General features: G+C 38.9%; 1 pseudogene; it reads right to left on the bottom strand.

The window, feature by feature from the left end:
• Positions 1-362: 362 nt before the first annotated feature.
• Positions 363-831, bottom strand: LOC141425903 (superoxide dismutase [Cu-Zn]-like; annotated as a pseudogene).
• Between the last annotated feature and the right edge of the window lie 19,429 nt (positions 832-20,260).

Raw genomic sequence — 20,260 nt, 5'->3', positions numbered from 1 at the left:
AATTTAAGCACTTATGAACTGGGCGCACTGGTGAGAGCCTGTAGTCCCAGCTACTCAGGAGGCCTAGGTGGGAGGACACTTGAGCCCAGGATTTCACTTTCACACAAAATTGCAAAAGGGTTGATACTTTATGTGTGAGAGAAAATTCTGTAGTAACAGGCATGTTCAATGCCATCTCCTAGAACAAGTCTTCCAACAAGAATGAATCTCTGTCCTCATACGCCAACTGGCTGGCATAGTATCTTTAGATATTATAGAACTTTTTCTTTCTTTCTTTCTACTTTTAAGATTACAGTGTTTAATGTTTATCAGGTTAAATTTCTACAGCTAGCAGGATAACAGATGAATTACTGAGACTCAGCCTACATGGTAGGAAAATTTCCTTGAGTGATCCCAGTTACATCACAAGTCAAATGACTCCCAGAATTTCCTATCTTTGCACTTTCATCTTTTCACCTTTCCTCAAATTGTCTGGCTTTATGGCCAACCATTGTGTGGCCAATGATGGAATGTTCTCCTGAGAGTAAGATGAGCAAATCTTCAGTGGATACATTGGCCACACCATCTGTACCAGCAGTTGCATTTTCCAGGTCTCCAACATGCCTCCTTTGATCTGTTGGCCTATCATGTCTTTTGGATAGAGGATTAAAGAAAGAACCTGCACCGGTACAGCCTGTGTATTACCCCCAAACTGATGGACATGGAATCCATGCTGGCTTTCAGCCATCCTATAATACATCCCTGTACCACAACTGGCCCATTTGCCATCTGTTCCAAGTGGATGGTGCCCTGCACTGAGCTGCTGCCTTTCACCATACACATGAACTTCATGTCCCTGATTCATTGGGACAGCACTGGCTAGGTCTAAGGATTGTGAAAACAGTGGGCAAGACAGTAGAATATGCCAACGCAATGTTACAGAACTTCTCATGGTCAGCTTTGTGTTTTAGCTAAATTACTAGATACCAGGAGAAGTAAGAAGTGGGTCTGTCCTCCAGGAGACTGAGATCTGCAGTCAGGAAGACCAATGATAACTCAAAGAAGAATGTGGTGAGTGTTAGGGGAGGTTGTAGGCAAAGAGCGACAAAGAGCAAGAAAGCAAGAATGTGAGTGAGGATGCCTCTCAGTTGGAAATGGGTTCAGGTAGAGGAATCGTTTGATAGGGGACTTGGAGGCTAAGTAGGATTTCAGCAGGCCCAGATGGTAGAAAGAAGAAAAGGCATCAACAGTCTGTTTCAGTAGAGAAAGAATTTCTCAGCTGTTTGGAGTTAGATCATTTTTTGTTGTGATTGTCCAATGTGTTGTAGCTGTCCAATGTGTAGCAGCATCTCTGGTCTCTACCCACTAGGTACAAGTGGTGACAACAAAGAATGTATCCAGACATTGCCAATTGTCCTCTAGGGTCACTGGGCAAAATCGCCTTGAATGAGAACTACTGACATAGAATATATACAAGTACAGGATATATAAAAATATTTGCATGTATGCACACACACACATATACACATCTTTCAGAAAAACACAGTCCCAGTGCATGAAGGCTGCGCACCAAAGGTGGAAGATGCCATGAGAAGAACAAGGCAGACAGATCCAGGTTCACATAAAGTGAAATTTACAGGGGACTTATGGGTAGAAGCATGTCTTGGACGGCAGCAAGCCAAGTGGATACCACACTCCAGGGCAGAGGAAAGAGTTTATACACAAAGCTAGACAAAGGCAAGATGTGGCCAACCAGAATGTACATGACCTTTCTCAAAAAGTTGGGGTTTTTTGTTGTTGTTTGGTTGGTTTGTTGGCTTTAGTGGGACTGGGGTTTGAACCTCAGGGCTTCATACTTACAAAAAGCAGGTGCTCTTACCACTTGAGCCAAACCTCCAGCCCATTTTGCTCTGCTTATTTTGGAGATGGGATCTTGTGAACTGTTTTTCTGGGCTAGCCTTGAACCACTATCCTCCTGATCTCAGCTGCCCAAGTAGCTAGGATTATAGTTGCTGAGCCACTGGCATGCAGCTTTCAAAAAATATTAACATATCCACTGTCAGTTAGAAAGTGACATCAGTACTGGTGATCTGTACAATGTGCTTGGCTGACTATCATAACTGACTTTGACCTATAGGATTTGGGATGCATGCTACAGGCACCTGGTAGGCAAAATGGTGGTTATGACCAAGATGGCTGTAGACACGTCTAATGGGATCCCTAAAACACATATGGATGTATATATAAAATGTAACAATGTATTTATATTATGTAACTATATATACATATTAATATATACTTGAGCCATTTGAAATTATTAACATTTTGCCATTTTGACCAACAGAATGGCAATTTTAAATGGCTTGACAATATAGGTGATATAAGGTACACTATTGACAGATACAGTGGGGGAGGTTAGGTATACACCTCTGTGAACATCACAAGCCGAGTAATTTATGCTTGTGTAGTTGTAAAGGGATGATAAAGAGTACTACGGTCATACAGACATGGGGTTCTCTTTCCTGGTATGGCTGTGTGAATTTGAGCAAGTCCTTCAACTTGTCTGAACACAGGGACAGGGAGGCTAGGGGAGTAGCTCAGTGGTAAAGCACATGCCTAGTTAGCATGCATGAGGCCCTGGGCTCTGTCCCCAGCACCACAAACAAAAAAGCCCCAAAGCCAAAATGGAAATGCAGGTTATAGTATTTATATTAAAAGATTACTGTAAAGAAGATAATGTATATGAAGTCTCCAGCACACAGAGCTACTATGTCCCTAAATCAATGGAAAATGGGCCCTACAAAAGATTTTGAAGCAGAGTATTGGTATGTTCTTGGCTAAATCTTAGGAAGCTAATCTTGTGGCATTGTAGAATGAGTCGCTGGTGGGATGAAATAGTCAACATCTATGAGGGTGTCACCATTCAACAGAGGTGATACACAATGGGACCTGAGCCTCCATGGTGTTAGTGTTACTGGAAAAAGAAGCAATAGATCAGAGAGATTGTCAGATCAGCTTTGTTGGGGTGCATTGACATGAAAGAGACTATACATATTTAATGTATACAACTTGCTGAGTTTTGGCATATTTATATGCCTGTGAAATCAACATAGTGAGCAGCCCCCAAATTTCTTCATTCCCTTTTATAATCCTTCTCTCCCTACCTCCAGCCCCATTCCTAGGAAATCATTGATCTGTTTTCTGACACTGTGGATTTTTTGCAATTATTAGAATTTTAATAAATGGAATCATACAATGTGTGCTTTTCGGGTGGGGGGGATTCTGGTTTCTTTCACTCAGCATATGATATGGTTTGAATGTCTTCTGCAAAACTGTATTGAAATTGAATTTCTATTATAACAGCGTTAAGATCTAGGGCTTTTCAGAGGTCATGGGGCTATGAGGCTTGCTCTTATTAACATTGGGAGCGAGGTCCTGATAAAAGGGTAAGTTCAGCCTACTTCCTGTCTCTGTCTCATGTGCTCACTTGCCCTTCTGCATGCAAACCACCCTCACCTGATGCTAGCACCATGCTCCAGGACTCCACAACTTCTGAAACTTGTATTGTTTATAAATTACCCATTCTGTACTATCATGTTATAGCAGCAGAAAATGGACTAAGCATAATTTTTGAGATTCATCAATGCTATTGAATGTTATCAGTTTGGTTATTTTTTTTGCTGAATTATTTCCTATGATATGGATTTATTGCACTTTGCTTATTCATTCACCTACTGGTTGACATTTGGCTGTGTCCAATTTTTTGCTATGAACTTTTGTGTACAAGTCTTTGTGTTGGTATATGCTTTCTTTTCTGGTAAATACGTACAAGTAGCATGACTGGGTCCTATGTTAGATATATGTTAGATATATATTTAACCTTTTAAGAAATTTTTTTCCAAAGTAGTGGACTAGTTTACATGTCCACCAGCAGTGTACATTTAGTGTGATCAATCTTTTTAAGTTTTTTTTTTTTAGAAAGGGTCTTGCTCAGGTTGACTTGGAACTCACAGTTCTCCTGCCTCAGCCTTGGGACTACAGGCATGAGCCACCACACCCAGATTCAAAGCTTTTAATGGTATTCATTCTAGTGGGTGTATGGCTCATTGTGGATTGAATTTGAATTTCCCTAATGGTTAATGATGCTGAGTGTCTTTTCCCGTGCTTATGTGCCAGCCATGCATCTTCTTTGCTGCAGTGTCTGGCCAAATCTCTTGCCCATTTTTAAAAGTTGAGCTGTTTACTTTCTTACTCTGTAATAAGTAGTTTTTACATATTCAAGATAAAAGTCCTTGGTCAATATTTGTCTTGCAAATACTTTCCTGTCTATGGCTTGCTTCTGAAGAGCAAAGAGGTTTTTTGGGTTTTGTTTGTTGTTTGTTTGTTTGCAATTCTGAGAACCAAACCTGAGGTCTCGAGCATGCTCGGCAAGTGTTCTACCAGTGAGACACATCCCCCAGCCTCATTTATTCTGATAAAAACCAATGTGTTGGTTTCTTGTTTTATGGTTTGATCTTGTTTTTTATTCCACATTGAAGAAATCTTTTACAAACTCAGTATCATTAAGATTTTCTCCTATATTTTATTCTACAAGTTATGCTTTTTTAGCTCTTATATTTGGGTCTGTACTTCCTTTTGCAGTGGTTTTTGAATATTAAAATTATATAAAATGACTAAATGTAGAAATCCATATTTTTGCATATGGCTGTCAAATTTTCCCACCACCATTTGTTGAAGAGATTGTATTCTTTCCATGCAATTAATTTCTTTGACAGATTTGTTGAAAATTAATTAATCAGCTCTTGGAGTGGCTCAAGGGATAGAGTACCTGCCTAGCAAGCTGAGGCCCTTAGTTCAAACCCCAGTACTGCCAAAAAAGAAAAAACTGAAAAAGGAAAGAAAATTAATCATATATGTGTGGATCTTTTTCTGGATTCTTTGTTCTGTTCCACATGTATATATAATTTAAATGTCTTTATAGATATCTATGCATCTCTTAATGAAAAACTGGGTTGATTATGGAGCTCTATAATGTCAAAAAAATGTCATTTAAAGCCTCCAACTTTGTACTTCTTTTTCCAAGTTACTTTAATAGAGTTAGTCTAGGTCCTTTGCATTTCCATGTAAATTTTAGAGCAAAGTATTTGATTTGTACAAAGAAGCCTATTGGGATTTATTTGTTTTTGGTGGTACTGCTATTTGATTCAGGACCTTGTATGTGTGTATATATGTGCTTGCTAAGCAAGTGTTCTGCCACTTAAGCCATACTCCTAGCCCCTGTTGCTTTTATTTTTAGTTTCAGGAATAGGGTTTCACATTTATGCCCTGGCCAACCTGGACCTGATCCTCTTATTTACACTTTCCACACAGCTGTGATGACAGGTGTGCACCACAATGTCTGGCTATTGGTTAAGATAGGGTCTTACTAACTTTTTTGCTCCAGCTGGCCTCAAGCCACAATCCTCCCAATCTACACCTCCTCAGCAACTGAGACTTTAAGCTTGAGTCACTAGCTTAGCCAAATGTAGATATTTTTGTAGTATCCTTTATCAGGTTGAGGAAGTTCTTTTTCTATTTCTAGTTTTCTGAAGGTTGGACATTATTATGAACAGATGTTTAATTTTTTGAACTCCTTTTCTGTCTATTGAGGTGATTGTATTTTTTTTATTGTTTTATTATTCATATGTGCATACAAGGCTTGGGTCATTTCTCCCCCCTGCCCCCACCCCCTCCCTTACCACCCACTCCGCCCCCTCCCTCTCTCCCCCACCCCCTCAATACCCAGCAGAAACTATTTTGCCCTTATCTCTAATTTTGTTGAAGAGAGAGTATAAGCAATAATAGGAAGGAACAAGGGTTTTTGCTGGTTGAGATAAGGATAGCTATACAGGGCATTGACTCACATTGATTTCCTGTGTGTGTGTGTTACCTTCTAGGTTAATTCTTTTTGATCTAAACTTTTCTCTAGCTCCTGGTCCCCTTCTCCTATTGGCCTCAGTTGCTTTTAAGGTATCTGCTTTAGTTTCTCTGCGTTAAGGGCAACAAATGCTAGCTAATTTTTTAGGTGTCTTACCTAAAAGACTTTTGGTCTTTTGGGCCAGGCTAACCTCACTCAGAATGATGTTCTCCAATTCCATCCATTTACCAGTGAATGATAACATTTCGTTCGTCTTCATGGCTGCATAAAATTCCATGTGTATAGATACCACATTTTCTTAATCCATTCGTCGGTGGTGGGGTATCTTGGCTGTTTCCACAACTTAGCTATTGTGAATAGTGCCGCAATAAACATAGGTGTGCAGGTGCCTCTGGAATAACCTGTGTCACAGTCTTTTGGGTATATCCCCAAGAGTGGTATTGCTGGATCACATGGTAGATCAATGTTTAGCTTTTAAGTAGCTTCCAAATTTTTTTCCAGAGTGGTTGTACTAGTCTACATTCCCACCAGCAATGTAAAAGGGTTCCTTTTTCCCCTGAATCCTCACCAACACCTGTTGTTGGTGGTGTTGCTGATGATGGCTATTCTAACAGGGGAGAGGTGGAATCTTAGTGTGGTTTTAATTTGCATTTCCTTTGTTGCTAGAGATGGTGAGCATTTTTTCATGTGTTTTTTGGCCATTTGAATTTCTTCTTTTGAGAAAGGAGGTGATTGTATTGAAATGACCATGAACATAGTATTTTGTTCTCAATCTGTTAGAATTATATTCACTGATTTTTAGATAAATTCCTGACATAAACTCTTTGCAATCATGAGGCATTCTCTTTTTGTATATTGCTGTATTTGATTTGCTAAGATTTAATTAAGAATATTTACACGTGTCATAAGTTATCTTGGTGTCTTGTTTTCTTTTCTTGTAATGTCTTTGTCTGGCTTTAATATTAGGGTAATGCTGGCTTCAAATAGTAGGGAATGTTTCATTCTTTTCAAGTTTTTGAGAGAATTTGTATAGAATTGGTATTATTTATTGTTTAAAATGTGATAGAATTAAGTATTGAAAACCATCTAAGCCTAGAGTTTTCTGGGTGATAAGGTGTTTAATTATAAATTAAATTTCTTTAATTGGTTGGTAATTAATTTATTCTTGATGAGCTTTGGTAGTTTTTATATGTCAATGAGTAGATTTATCTCATTACAGTTGTTGAACATTAGTGTAAGGTTTTGTTTTATTTCTTTATTGTCTACAGACTCTGTTGTGACATCCTCTCTTGCTCCTGATTTTTTTTTTTTTTTTTTTTGTGGATCATTCTGACTAGAGGTTTACCAGTTTTTCTTTATATGTTCTTGGAGAACTAGCTTGTAGTTTTGTTAACTTCTCTTTTTTGTTTTAATTTTTATTGATTTCAGCTCTTTTTCTTACTTGTTTTTTCTTCTGCTTTCTGTGGGGCTATAATACGTCATATATATATATAATATGTTAGTTTTTCATTTGCAAATGAAATTCTATACAAAATGCTTTTTATTTTTCCTCTGACTACTGGAGTACTTTGGAATACATTACTCAGTTTCTAACTGTTTGGAGATTTTTCCAGATATCTTTCCATTACTGATTTCCAATTTAACTCTGTCCCACAAAACATTTTTATGATTTGTTATTTTAAGTGTATTGAGACTTGTTTTATGGTCCTTGGTCACTGTTCCATGTGCATTGAGAATGTGTGTTCTTCTGGCATTGGGTGGAGTCTTATATCAATGTCAATTAGGTCAATTGGTTGCTAGTGTTGTTCAATTCTTGTGTATATCTTTACTCATTTTCTGTCAACTTGTTCTATCACTTATCACAAGAGCTGTGCTCCAATCTGTGATTATAATAATGAGTTTGTCTATTTTTTCCTTTCAGTTCTATCAGGGTTTGCTCAATATATTTTGATCCTCTGCTCTGTGGATAAATCATAATAGCTGTTTTTTAGGGAGAATCTATAATTACTTATAGATATTTGGTTGATGAGGGTGAGAGTTCTGGTAAGGAAGATGTAGGAATCAAAATAAGTTCTTATTTGTCTGATATGTGTGCACTCAAGTATTCTTTTTTTCTTTTTCTTTCTTTTTCAAGCAGCGCTGGATATCCAATCCTGGGTCTCATTCACACAAGGCAAGTGCTCCACCACTGAGCTACAACCCCAGTCCTCATTCGGGTGATAATATAAGTCATGGGGCAGCAAGCCAGGACTAGCCTCATGACAAAATTTTCTCCAAAGCTGATGATTAGGGCTCATTACTTTTTCATTCTCTCTTGAGCCCAGTGCCCTCAGATTCCTTCTCCCACTCAAATCTTGTACACAGATCCTTCTTTCCTACAAAAATATATAACTGATCTTCTCTAAGATGTAAGTAGTAGCTAAAGATTACTTTTTCAGTAGTACGCATTTTTATTTTAAGGAGTTCTGGAAATTCTAAGGTAACAAGGTACAGTTTAGCCATGGAGTTTCAGGCATTAGTTAGAAATCTCTGAGGGAAGAGGCTCTGGAATCTTCCAGAAACAGCTGTCAGCATTTCTTCTTAGCTTAGATGACCCGGGTTTCAGATACAATGCATGCTCAGTGTCCTTTTGAATTTTAACTATTTAAGAACTTTCAAGAATTTTTCCACTAGAAAAAGGAAGCATATCTTGTTGCTTCATGTTGAAAATTCAAGTTACTAGATGCTCCCTGCTCTCTAGGAAAGCTCAGTTCTAACCAAATCACTCCCATCCCATGAACCTGAACCCTGAAATTTCACATTCTACTTTCTTCCAGGTTGAAGGCATGCTCTGACACAGGCCTCACAGGTGATATTTTAAAAATCAATAAGAATTTTGTCTCAAAATGCTTTAAACTCAAACCAAAGTTGAGGCTTCTGCAATAATAGTGAAATACTCCTGATGAGTCTATCACTTTTCTTCTGCTATCTGGTAATTCAAGAATATAAAGGAATTTTATTTCATGTAGTAGGGTATAGAATAAGAAAAGATTTGCTGAAGTTACAGAAACAATAATAAGAGGAGATAGGAAATCAACAGGGAAATTGTTGCTGGGCAACAAGGTTGGTTGTCAAAGAGCAGTCCTCAGTAATAACCCATGAGCAATCTTTGATAATAACCCATAAATCCCTGAGCTAGAAAATGTCTGCGTCATGGCTGGATTAGGGTAAATACTTTTCCAAAGAATTAAAGCACCCAGCTCTTCCATCCCATCTATAAATATGAGGAGTGCTTCCTGCAAGTATAGGCTACTGAGTCCTGAGCCTTAGAGTGTGGTTGCTTTGCTAGCTGGAACATTTTGTGGCTTCTGTTGTTTTAGAGTGGTATCCCAGATATACGTGATATTTTTCTTAGTACAATGAATTGGGATTACATGAGAGACTCAAGTTTTGTCAAATGATCTTATTTTTATGAGCCTGGCAAAGCTTTGCTGGCTGGATCCCCAATATTTGCCTGTGAGTGCTACTCATTCACATTTGCCCAGTGAATCCCACTCATTCACAGGACATGGACACTTGTGAAGACTGTAGGATGTTAGGGTTTGAAGGAACCATACAAAATAATGAGCCCCTATCTTTCATTTCCACAGATGGGGAATGTGGTTTTTATGTTTGATACACTCATGACCATCTCCTTTTGGTCTTTTAATCCCATTCCAAATAGAGCCTGACCTTTATGTTTGGAGTCCTCTGCAACTGAGCTCATCCGGTCTTTTCCCTTGTTAAAAGACTACTTGACGGCAATGTCTCTGCTATATTCACCCTGATCCCTAGCTGCTAGCACAGTTTCCAGTATTCAGAAATTCTAATACATGGATCTGAACAAATGACATTCAGACACACAGTAAGTCTTAGTTAGTCAGAGATTTTCCTGAACATATTGGAAAGTATTGTTCCTCTCTTTTTATCCCCATATAATGCTGCGTGCACTAGAGCATTAAAGGGACAGACTCTGGGGCTAGGCTCTCTAGCTTGAACGTTGACTCTGTGACCGTTGACAATTTGCCTAACATGTGGGTCAGTTTCATCATCCACACAATTAGGACACTGGTTGTATCCAGCTTGCCAACTGGTTGATAGGATTAAACAAGCTTCTAGAGAGCTTAGAAAAATTCCTGGCACAGAAGCACTATGTAATGTGAGGTGTTACCCTCGTTTTAGAATTTGATGTATGTCAGTACATCACACTGAAGCAAAATCTTTCCAGGGTCCAAGATTGGAAGGGCTGTGCTTAGAATGAAAAGCAACATGAATGGGCAGGGATCAAGGATGGAGAGGAGTAAAGACAATTGCCTTTCTTGTTTGGGGGATTTTTATTTTTCTTATATGACCCACTTGGTTGTTGGGTTGGTGATTTTCAGCAATATAAATTAAGTAATCATTTGGGTTTTCTTCACTAAGCCTTTTCATATCAAGGTTGATTTTGATTTACTTTTATTTCTTCCCAAAAGTAGCAGACAAAGAGGCCTTCAAAGGTTTGATTCATCATCATAACAAAACTGTGGTTGAACTGCCCAGGAAAATAATGGTTTCCTGCTTAACTGGAGACAGAATTGCACATATTTATAGCAAACATTTCTTAATATCTAAGAGAAAAGAACAGACCAGTGCCAAAAAAAAAAAATCAGGTGGGAATTCTTTTTTTTTAAGTAAAGTGTATTAATTACACAAAATAGTGAGTTTCATTATGACATTTCATACATGTACATAAGATACTTTGATCATATTTATACCTCATTACCCACACTACTCCCCTCCCCTTCACACTGGTCCCCTTCTAATTCCGTAATAGTTACCTTATACTTTCATATTTTTTCAGCAAGAATTCTTTTTAAAATTTTTTGGTAGTATTAGGGTTTGAACTCACAGCCTCATGCTTGCTAGGCAAGTGCTTTATCACTTAAGCCCCAGCCCCAGCCCTTTTTGTTTTTAGTAATTTTTCAGATAGGGTCTTGCACTTTTTGCCAGGCAGGCCTTGAACTATGATCCTTCTACCTCTGCCTCCCAAATAGATGAGATTACAGACTTTAGCCACCATACCCAGCTTGTTCTTTGAGATGGGGGTCCCACTAACTTTTTTTACTCTGGCTGGCCTCCAACCTCACTCTTTCTATCTTTGCCTTCTAAGTAGCTGGATTACAGGTGCAAGGCACTGGGCCCAGCCATAAGACAAGAATTCTTTTTTTTATTGTTTTATTATTCATATGTGCATACAACACTGGGTCATTTCTCTCCCCTGTCCCCACCCTTTCCCCCCCCAGCCCCTCAATACCCGGCAGAAACTATTTTGCCCTTATCTCTAATTTTGTTGAAGAGAGAGTATAAGCAATAAAAAGAAGGAAAAAGGGTTTTTGCTAGCTGAGATAAGGATAGCTATACAGGGAGTTGACTCACATTAATTTCCTGTGCGTGTGTGTTACCTCCTAGGTTAATTCTTTTTGATCTAGTCTTTTCTCTAGTTCCTGGTCCCCTTCTCCTATTGGCCTCAGTTGCTTTTAAGGTGTCTGCTTTAGTTTCTCTGCATTGAGGGCAACAAATGCTAGCTAATTTTTTAGGTGTCTTACCCATCCTCACACCTCCCTTGTGTGCTCTCGCTTTTATCATGTGCTCAAAGTCCAATCCCCTTGTTGTGTTTGCCCTTGATCTAATGTCCACATATGAGGGAGAACATATGATTTGTGGTCTTTTGGGCCAGGCTAACCTCACTCAGAATGATGTTCCCCAATTCCATCCATTTACCAGTGAATGATAACATTTCATTCTTCTTCATGGCTGCATAAAATTCCATTGTGCATAGATACCACACTTTCTTAATCCATTCGTCAGTGGTGGGGCATCTTGGCTGTTTCCATAACTTGGCTATTGTGAATAGTGCCGCAATAAACATGGGTGTGCAGGTGCCTCTGGAGTAACCTGTGTTACAGTCTTTTAGGTATGTCCCCAAGAGTGGTATTGCTGGATCAAATGGTAGGTCAATGTCTAGCTTTTTAAGTAGCCTCCAAATTTTTTTCCAGAGTGGTTGTACTAGTTTACATTCCCACCAACAGTGTAAGAGGGTTCCTTTTTCCCTGCATCCTCGCCAACACCTGTTGTTGGTGGTGTTGCTAATGATGGCTATTCTAACAGGGGTGAGTGGAATCTTAGTGTGGTTTTAATTTGCATTTCCTTTATTGCTAGAGATGGTGAGCACTTTTTCATGTGTTTTTTGGCCATTTGAATTTCTTCTTTTGAGAAAGATCTGTTTAGTTCACTTGCCCATTTCTTTATTGGTTCATTAGTTTTGGGAGAATTTAGTTTTTTAAGTTCCCTATATATTCTGGTTATCAGTCCTTTGTCTGATGTGTAGCTGGCAAATATTTTCTCCCACTCTGTGGGTGTTCTCTTCAGCCTTGAGACCATTTCTTTTGATGAACAGAAGCTTTTTAGTTTTATGAGGTCCCATTTATCTATGCTATCTCTTAGTTGCTGTGCTGCTGGGGTTTCGTTGAGAAAGTTCTTACCTATACCTACTAACTCCAGAGTATTTCCTACTCTTTCTGTATCAACTTTAGAGTTTGGGGTCTGATATTAAGATCCTTAATCCATTTTGAGTTAATCTTGGTATAGGGTGATATACATGGATTTAGTTTCAGTTTTTTGTGGACTGCTAACCAGTTTTCCCAGCAGTTTTTGTTGAAGAGGCTGTCATTTCTCCATCGTATATTTTTAGCTCCTTTGTCAAAGACAAGTTGGTTATAGTTGTGTGGCTTCATATCTGGGTCCTCTATTCTGTTCCACTGAAGACATGAAATCCAAACACAGCATGTTTGTTCTGATGGATATTGCTTTCTACACATAGAAGGTTGGTCATTCAAAATGGATTGATCATGGAACCGATGTACACAAAAAATATGACATTAAGAAAATCAAGATAGTACATGGAAAAAATTCCTGGATGGTTCCCTTGATGGGAGAATTCCATTTCTTGATCTGGCTGCTGAATACATGAGTGTTCATTTTGTGAACCATTTTTGAGCTCTACTACTACTTAATTTGTAGTAAATCTCATTTGTCAAAATATAGACAATGTTTTTAAAGAGCATTATGAGTTTTGTAAGTCAAATAAGAGCAATCTCTAGTTAGGAAAAATTGATGGTTACAATGACTTGATAAAAACAAACATTATTAAGGAGTAACAAAGAGACCTGTGTGGTAATGCATAGAACACAACTCCAGGCTTCCCTGATCTCTCAGGCAAAATGAGTCACTTCTGTAGTGCTGCAAAATATCAAGTATACCCTTGTCTCTGTTTCATGCTTCTCATGCCAATTGCTTATGAAATTTGTCTTCCCAAATAAATAGCTGCTTTCCCAAGGAATTACCTTGTTTCATTTATATTTTAATCTTCAGCAGCTATAGCAAGGATAGGCACCTATTAGGTTCTTGTTATTCATCTGTTGAATGGATGGGTGGACAGAGGACTTTTCATTTGGATCTTGGTCAGGGAGCTTCCTGGACCTCATAGAATCATGGGACCATAGGATCCTATGGCTAAGGTCATCTACACTTATAATTAGATAACTAGAGACCAGTTCATCACCCAGGGCTAAGTTCTGAATGTGTTTCCCAAAAGTTCATGTATTGGAAATTTAATCCTCAAATTCATGTTAACGGTATTTGGAGGTAGGGCACTTGATTTGGATTACATGAGGTCATGAGGGTGTTCCCCATGATGGCACTAGTGGCTCTATAAGAAGAGGAAGGGAGACCTGAGCTAACACACTTGCTCTTTGCTCTGTCTCACCACGTGATCCCCCATTTCCTCACTCCATGTTAGATGTAGCAAGAAGGGCCTCACCAGATGCTGAGCAGATACTGACGTGTGCTCTTAGACTTCTAGCTTCCAAGCCAATAAGAAAATGGTATTTTTTTTAATAGCAACATAAAATGGTCTAAAACACCCAGAATGCCGATTGACTAAACAAACTTTCCAGAATGTTGGCGCTCAATACTGAAGACAACCCTTCCCGAACTCAGGTACCAGCTACCAAATTGGAGTCATCACTAACCAAGGGGCTCAGTTAACCAAATGAGTTATCAGGGAGTTGTTTTATGAATGAGACAAACTATCGGAGAACAGGAGTTTTGTTGGGTAATAGTTGCATCCACGGGGCCTAATACAGAACTTAGCACATAAAACATAGAAATAAGTATTAATCAAACAAAGGAATTTGAAAAGAGAGTTTATTTGAACAGTCTTAAGAGATATTTCCTGCATACTGCCATGGTTCAATGGATGAGCTTGCCTTGAATATAGAGGATCCTACCTGTTTTGGATCAGCAATGTTTCTAGAATTAATATGATTTAACTAAACAAAGCCCAGGCAAGTGGAAAACATCATAGGTGAAGATTAGAGTTCATCAAGCACAAAAAGGAATGCAGGACATAGGTATAGAAAGAAATTAATGAATTGAAAAGCACATAAGCCTGAACCTTTAAATACAGGTATGTCATGTGAAGATAGTATAGATATTTACAGTTTTGTCTTGGTAGAAAACATCTAGGTAGCCAGGCATGGTGGTACAGCTTGTAATCCCACCAGTTGGGAGGCTGAGGCAGGAAGGTTGCAAGTTTGAGACCTGTCTGGGTTACATAGCCAGACCCTAGCTCAAAAAAACAAACAAAAAAAAAAATCTGTGTTTACCTAAAAATCAGAAAAACATCTTAGCTGATTTCCTAAATATTTCAACTAACATACCATGTTTGCATAGAAAACTAAAACTTGCAGTACACCTTCATTCTTTTAAAATTGACTTTTAGAAATACTATGCAATGATAAAATATTTGCATTTTTAATATACAGGGAAACATTTCTGAGAAGTGAAATTTCAACAGGATTTGTTGTAGCCTTCTGTATAAAATGAAGGAAGAGCTGGTGCAAGAACTCTTTGAAAACTTCTTTCGGCAACATAGCTTGCTCTTGGTGTGTGGAACTTTTTAAAAATTGTCTTTCCTGTACCCTAGCAAATCATCTCTGTTCCATGAAACATATAAGATGTCATACTCTCAGTTACCCTTGCAAAGAGTCTTTTGGGGTAGATTCATTCACTCCACACCACAAGGTTCAGCTATCAGCATAGCTCCTCACTGGTTTTTCTGAACAGAAAGTCTCCCTGGCATCCCAGTTTTGTCACTTTAAATATATGTCATTAGAGTCCTGAAAGTTCTGATGCAGAAACACTTTTATACTTTATAGTCTATAGATGATTCTGAGCCATTGACTTCTCCAAGGTTCAAACCTCTCCCTTACTTCTGAGTTATTTTACTACTTTATTTTGTTACAGTGCTGGGGGTGGAACTCAAGGCCTCATGCATGCTAAGCATGTGCTCTACCACCGAGCTACACCCTCAGTTTTTGTTTTTGTTTTTTTGTAGTGACTTTGGTTCTTGGCAGTGACATTGGAGGGGATGGGCTGCTGAATTGGTGCCACAGAAAAATAATTACTCAGCACATTCTACTGAAACGCATCTATCTCCAGTTTTCACTCAAGCCCAGGTCTGCTTTATGGAGAACAAGTCTTTTGGAGCTTATAAAATTGTCACTGTTTATCATTGTAGTTGGCTAAGATTCACAACAGAAAATGAAGGAACAGCATTAATTTTGAAAAGCTCAGAACATCGTCCTCCTTGTTCTGGACAAGACTCTGGTGACTTTCAGGGGCTCCCACTCATGACAGGTCAGCTTGATTTCTGCCCTTCGGAGCCTGGAGATGCCAGTCCCCGGTCTGCTCTGAGCTGGTGTGTACAATGAGGACTGCAGCGGCCGTGTGGTGAGGCTGGGGCTCATACTCAGAAAAAAGGCAAATGCCAGAGACCAGGCACCAGAGCAGCCTGCATTATTCCTCATTAAATGTGAATTTAGTGGACAAACAGCTCTGGTCCGATGACAGTTCTGAGTGACAGTGTCACTATTTCTTTCTGGGGAAAGAAAAGTTTAGAAGGGCAAGGACAGTATAGTAATCTGTTTAAAGAAACAGACTAACACAAAAGTTATAGAAATGTTTGTCTTCGTTTTGGTGATATTAAAAGCATCCTTGGAAAAATGAAAAATAAATGAAAGCATCCTCACTTTCATAATACTCAACTTTCAGATTCCTTCCCGTCATCGGGACGGGCCACCACTTTCCCTGGGTCATTTAAGGTAATGTTCCTGGTTTATAAAAGTTCCAAAGGCATTGGAAAGCCCATTCTCCAAAACCGTCACTTCCCAAAGCTTTCTGGCTGCCTTCACTCCTTTTTGTTTTTGTTTTGTTTGTGGTGCTAGAGATTGAAGGCAGGGCCGCATGCAAGCTAGGCAAGTGCTCTACCATCCAGTATGTTCTCAGCTCCCTGCCTTCTTCGTTTTCTAGCTGTAGCTTGGGAGATAATGGTGAAGCGGGACGCTCTAGGATTGGAATCCTGCCATGAGAACATTCCACTGGGCATTACTTAGACATGACCTCTCCTTGGGGCAGAGGCCCACACGAACTCTCTGCCATTTCACTCCTGGTGTATTTTGCAGAACTGAAGTTCTTCATTTTCATGTGATCTAATGTAATATCCGACATGTTCAAACACCTACAAGTAAATCCAACAAAATCATGTGTGCATTGGGCTTGTGTGTGTGTGTGTGTGTGTCCTGTAAGAAATCAGGCTAACATAGAAGGACAATAGTTCAAGGTCAACTTGAGCAAAAGTTAGCTAGATCCTCTTTCAAAAACAAGTCAGACATGGTGGCACACACCTGTAACACCAGCTACTCAGAAGGCAGGGATAGGAAGATCACAGTCCCAACCCAGTCAGATAAAAGCACAAGACCCTATCTGAAAACCAAACTATAAGGACTGGGGGCATGGCCTAAGTGGTAGAGCACTTGCCTAGCAAGCTTGATGCTCTGGGTTCAAACCGTAGTCCCACCAAAAGAAGTCAAACTCTCTACAAGTTCATAAAAATTATATATTTAATTTTATATTAACTTCTTAAAGCAGTATTATTTTGCTTTCACAGCTCAGTCTATAATCTATCTGATATTAATTTTTGTACAGCTTATAATTAGGCCACAATCAACTTTATTTTTCTCCATATAGGTTCCCAAATGTCCCAGAACAACTTATGGAAAATTTTCTCCTTTACCCTCAACTCTGGAGCACTGTGATGACCACCAATTTATTATTCAAATGGATTAAAAAGTGAGAGTAAAAGAGAGCAGTGATCTTACAGCTGTCCCTGGGTATCTGCAGGGGATTGGTTCCAGGTCCACCCCTCTCAGCCATCCTAATATCCCCTATGGGTACCAAAAGTAGATTCTTTCATACAATTCTCTTATATAAAATGGTGTAGTATTTGTGTAACCTACAGACATCTTCGTGTATACTTTAATCATCTCTAGATAACTTGTAATACCTAATATGACATAAATGTTATGTAAATAGTTGTTACTCTGTATTTTTTAGGGAATAATGACAAGAAAGAAATGTCTTTGAATGCTCAGTACAGACATAATTTTTGTTGTAGTATTTTCTGTGTGTAGTTGGTTGAATCTTTTAAGTTTGTAACTATCTGCTGAAATGTTTAATTCTGTCTTCTATCATCTTGATCTTAGAAAACAATACTGTTTATCATTTGTATGTGGCAATTCCAATACTTTGAGCCCTTTCACTGCTACTTCTGTTATCCATGTTTGTGCTGGTTTTGTGAATTTGTGAATTACATGGCTCCTTGCCCCACAAGTAATCCGTCATCATATCCTGGATATTATATATGAAACATGGATTGTAAGAAATAATTTGAGGTTTAGAGATAATTTTCCCCACAAAGATGACTTTAGTTTGCTTCTGCCATGTGCCCATGGGTAGCAATAGAACAGGTTGGATGCAGTCCAGTTCCAGTACTGGGTGTCTTTGAGCTGCCGAGGGACTTTCAGCAGGGCTGCGCTGTAAGCTGGTTCACAAAATCAGAGGACAAAGCTTTTGGGGGCAGGGGGCACAAAAAAGCAGAGGAAGAAAATGGGGGTCCTACTTCTGAAGTCCAAACTCTGTTTGTCTAACCTTGGACTTGTCACAATCCATGATTTAATTACCTTATCTGGATTGGAATATGCCCAGGGCACAAGTGGCCCCAGGTTCCGGATTTGCCTCTCTAGACTTCCAATCTCTCTTGGATATTGATCAAGTATTCTTCACAGTGCTGTTAGCTTATTCTTTGGACTGACTCTTATGTTGTTGGTTTCATTTTTAGTAGTCTTTAAGAGCTAGCATTAACTAGGTTACCATTATGAGAATTAGATGGTCTCCACATAAAGTATGAATTGGATTCCAGTCTCTGATATGAAACTTTTTGGGGGGCAGTACTGGGGTTTGAACTCAGTTCTTCCCACTTGCTGGGCAAGTAAGCCATGCCCCAGCCCTGTTTCACTTTTAGTTATTTTTTATATAGGGTCTCATACTTCTTCCTAGGCCAACATCTAACTGTGATCCTCCTACCTCTGCTTCCCAAATAGCTGGATTACAAGTGTGCACTACCACACCCAGATCTCTGATCTAGAACTTAAACATTATTTTTGACAATTTACTTATAGTTCACAAACTTGTTTCCTCAGATGTAAAAAGGGTTCGAGCAGGGTTGCTTGGGTCCTGTAATCAGTTTCCATATGATTAACAGTATGTAGAATAAAATAACGGTGTGGATTTTAAAATGAGTGTGCTTAGTCAGTTTTCCTTTTCCATGACAAATACCAAAGATAATCAATTCATAAAGAAAAAAGCTTTATTTTGGCTCACAGTTTTGGAGGATTAGGCAACAATGGCAGAGAGCATGAGGCAAACAGAACCACTCACCTTATAGGTGGGAAGAAAAGAAGAGACTGAAGCCCTACTTTCCTTTTTGAGGACACACCTTCAGTGATCTAAAGACCTCCCTCTTATGGTCCACTTTTTAATGGTTCTAGCACCTGTCTATAGCACCACTCTGGGGACCAAATCTTTAATATGTCCGACATTCCAGAGTTATAGCAAGGAACAAAATTATAGTAAGGAACCAAAAAAGAAGAGTTACAGAAGGCAGAGAATACTGTTTTTGTTTTTTTTCCTTAGAGCTAAGAGAACATGGAATATAGCAGTATTTTAATGTATGTGGTGGTGGTGATGGGAGGGAGACGAGAAAGGAAAAGGAAGGAAAGTTTGCAAGCAAGCAATTTGCTAGAATTTTGTTTTTAATCTGCATAGCCCCTCACTACCATCAGTATTTTCAGGCCCAGAACCCTCTTGTGTATGTAGCCTTGGCTTGTCTGAGATCAGGGAGAAAAAAGAAGAGGACTGGGATCCATCTGGCTTGCAGAATCTGAGGAAACTATTAACTCACAATGCCACCAGCCTTGAGGAAGCAAGACACTACAGCATTTCAAGCTCCATTTAAAGGAGCTTGGCAAAAGATTATATTGATCCAAGAATCCCCACCCTGTCTTCCTCCACACCATTGCCCAAAGCCATCCTATTACCATAACAACCTATGTGATGGAAGTCAAGAGCCTTTCTTAAAAACACATGGAAAACCAGTTGATAAGACCTGTGCAGCTCCAGCATGCTTACAGTTTCTCCTACTATATTCTTCTTGTTGTCATCACTTAGCATCTTTGATTCTAAGATACCCAGTTCTTTGTTCCGTGTGATCCCACACATGCATATCATACATAAGGGAGAGCCAAAATGGGGATGCAGGTTATGACCAGGTTGAAGCACTGAAAAAGTATAGTAACAGAACCCTATGCCTGCAGAAGATACAACATGAGGCAAGTCAGGTTTGTCTTTGTGACCTGGGCCCTTCATTGGGGCGTTCACCTGCATTTCAATTGCATATCTGTTTTTTATCTTCCCTTCAACAGTCAGGGTGGCTATTACGGCTCCCAAAATTCAAACTATAAAATTTCAAACTATAAAATTTCATGCTTTCATGTCACAAAACATGAAGGAACCCTACTAGCAATCGTTATTACGAGTCCTTTCATTTAAATAGAGCTTTATTATTTTACTTGCATAAAATTGATTTCATCTTTTCTTTTTGCCTCCAGATTGAGAAACAACTGACTTTGGAAAAGCTATGTTTCCCAATGGCTATAAGGAGAGTGAGGCAGTTTCATGAATTACTTACATGGTCAAGAATCTCCATATCTGATTTATTCTTTTTTTAAATGTGATACACTCACAAGAAATCACTGGATCTTTTCAATGTAAAAAAAAAAAGTAGATGTCCTTGCCAAAATTAATGAGTGTTTAATCCAACAGAGATGAACTTACAAAGAAAATTAAAGA

Source organism: Castor canadensis, chromosome 8 (assembly GCF_047511655.1).
Source record: "Castor canadensis chromosome 8, mCasCan1.hap1v2, whole genome shotgun sequence".
Classification (NCBI taxonomy): domain Eukaryota; kingdom Metazoa; phylum Chordata; class Mammalia; order Rodentia; family Castoridae; genus Castor; species Castor canadensis.
The sequence above is the reverse complement of the archived record's forward strand: the minus strand, read 5'-3'. Positions and strand labels throughout refer to the sequence as shown.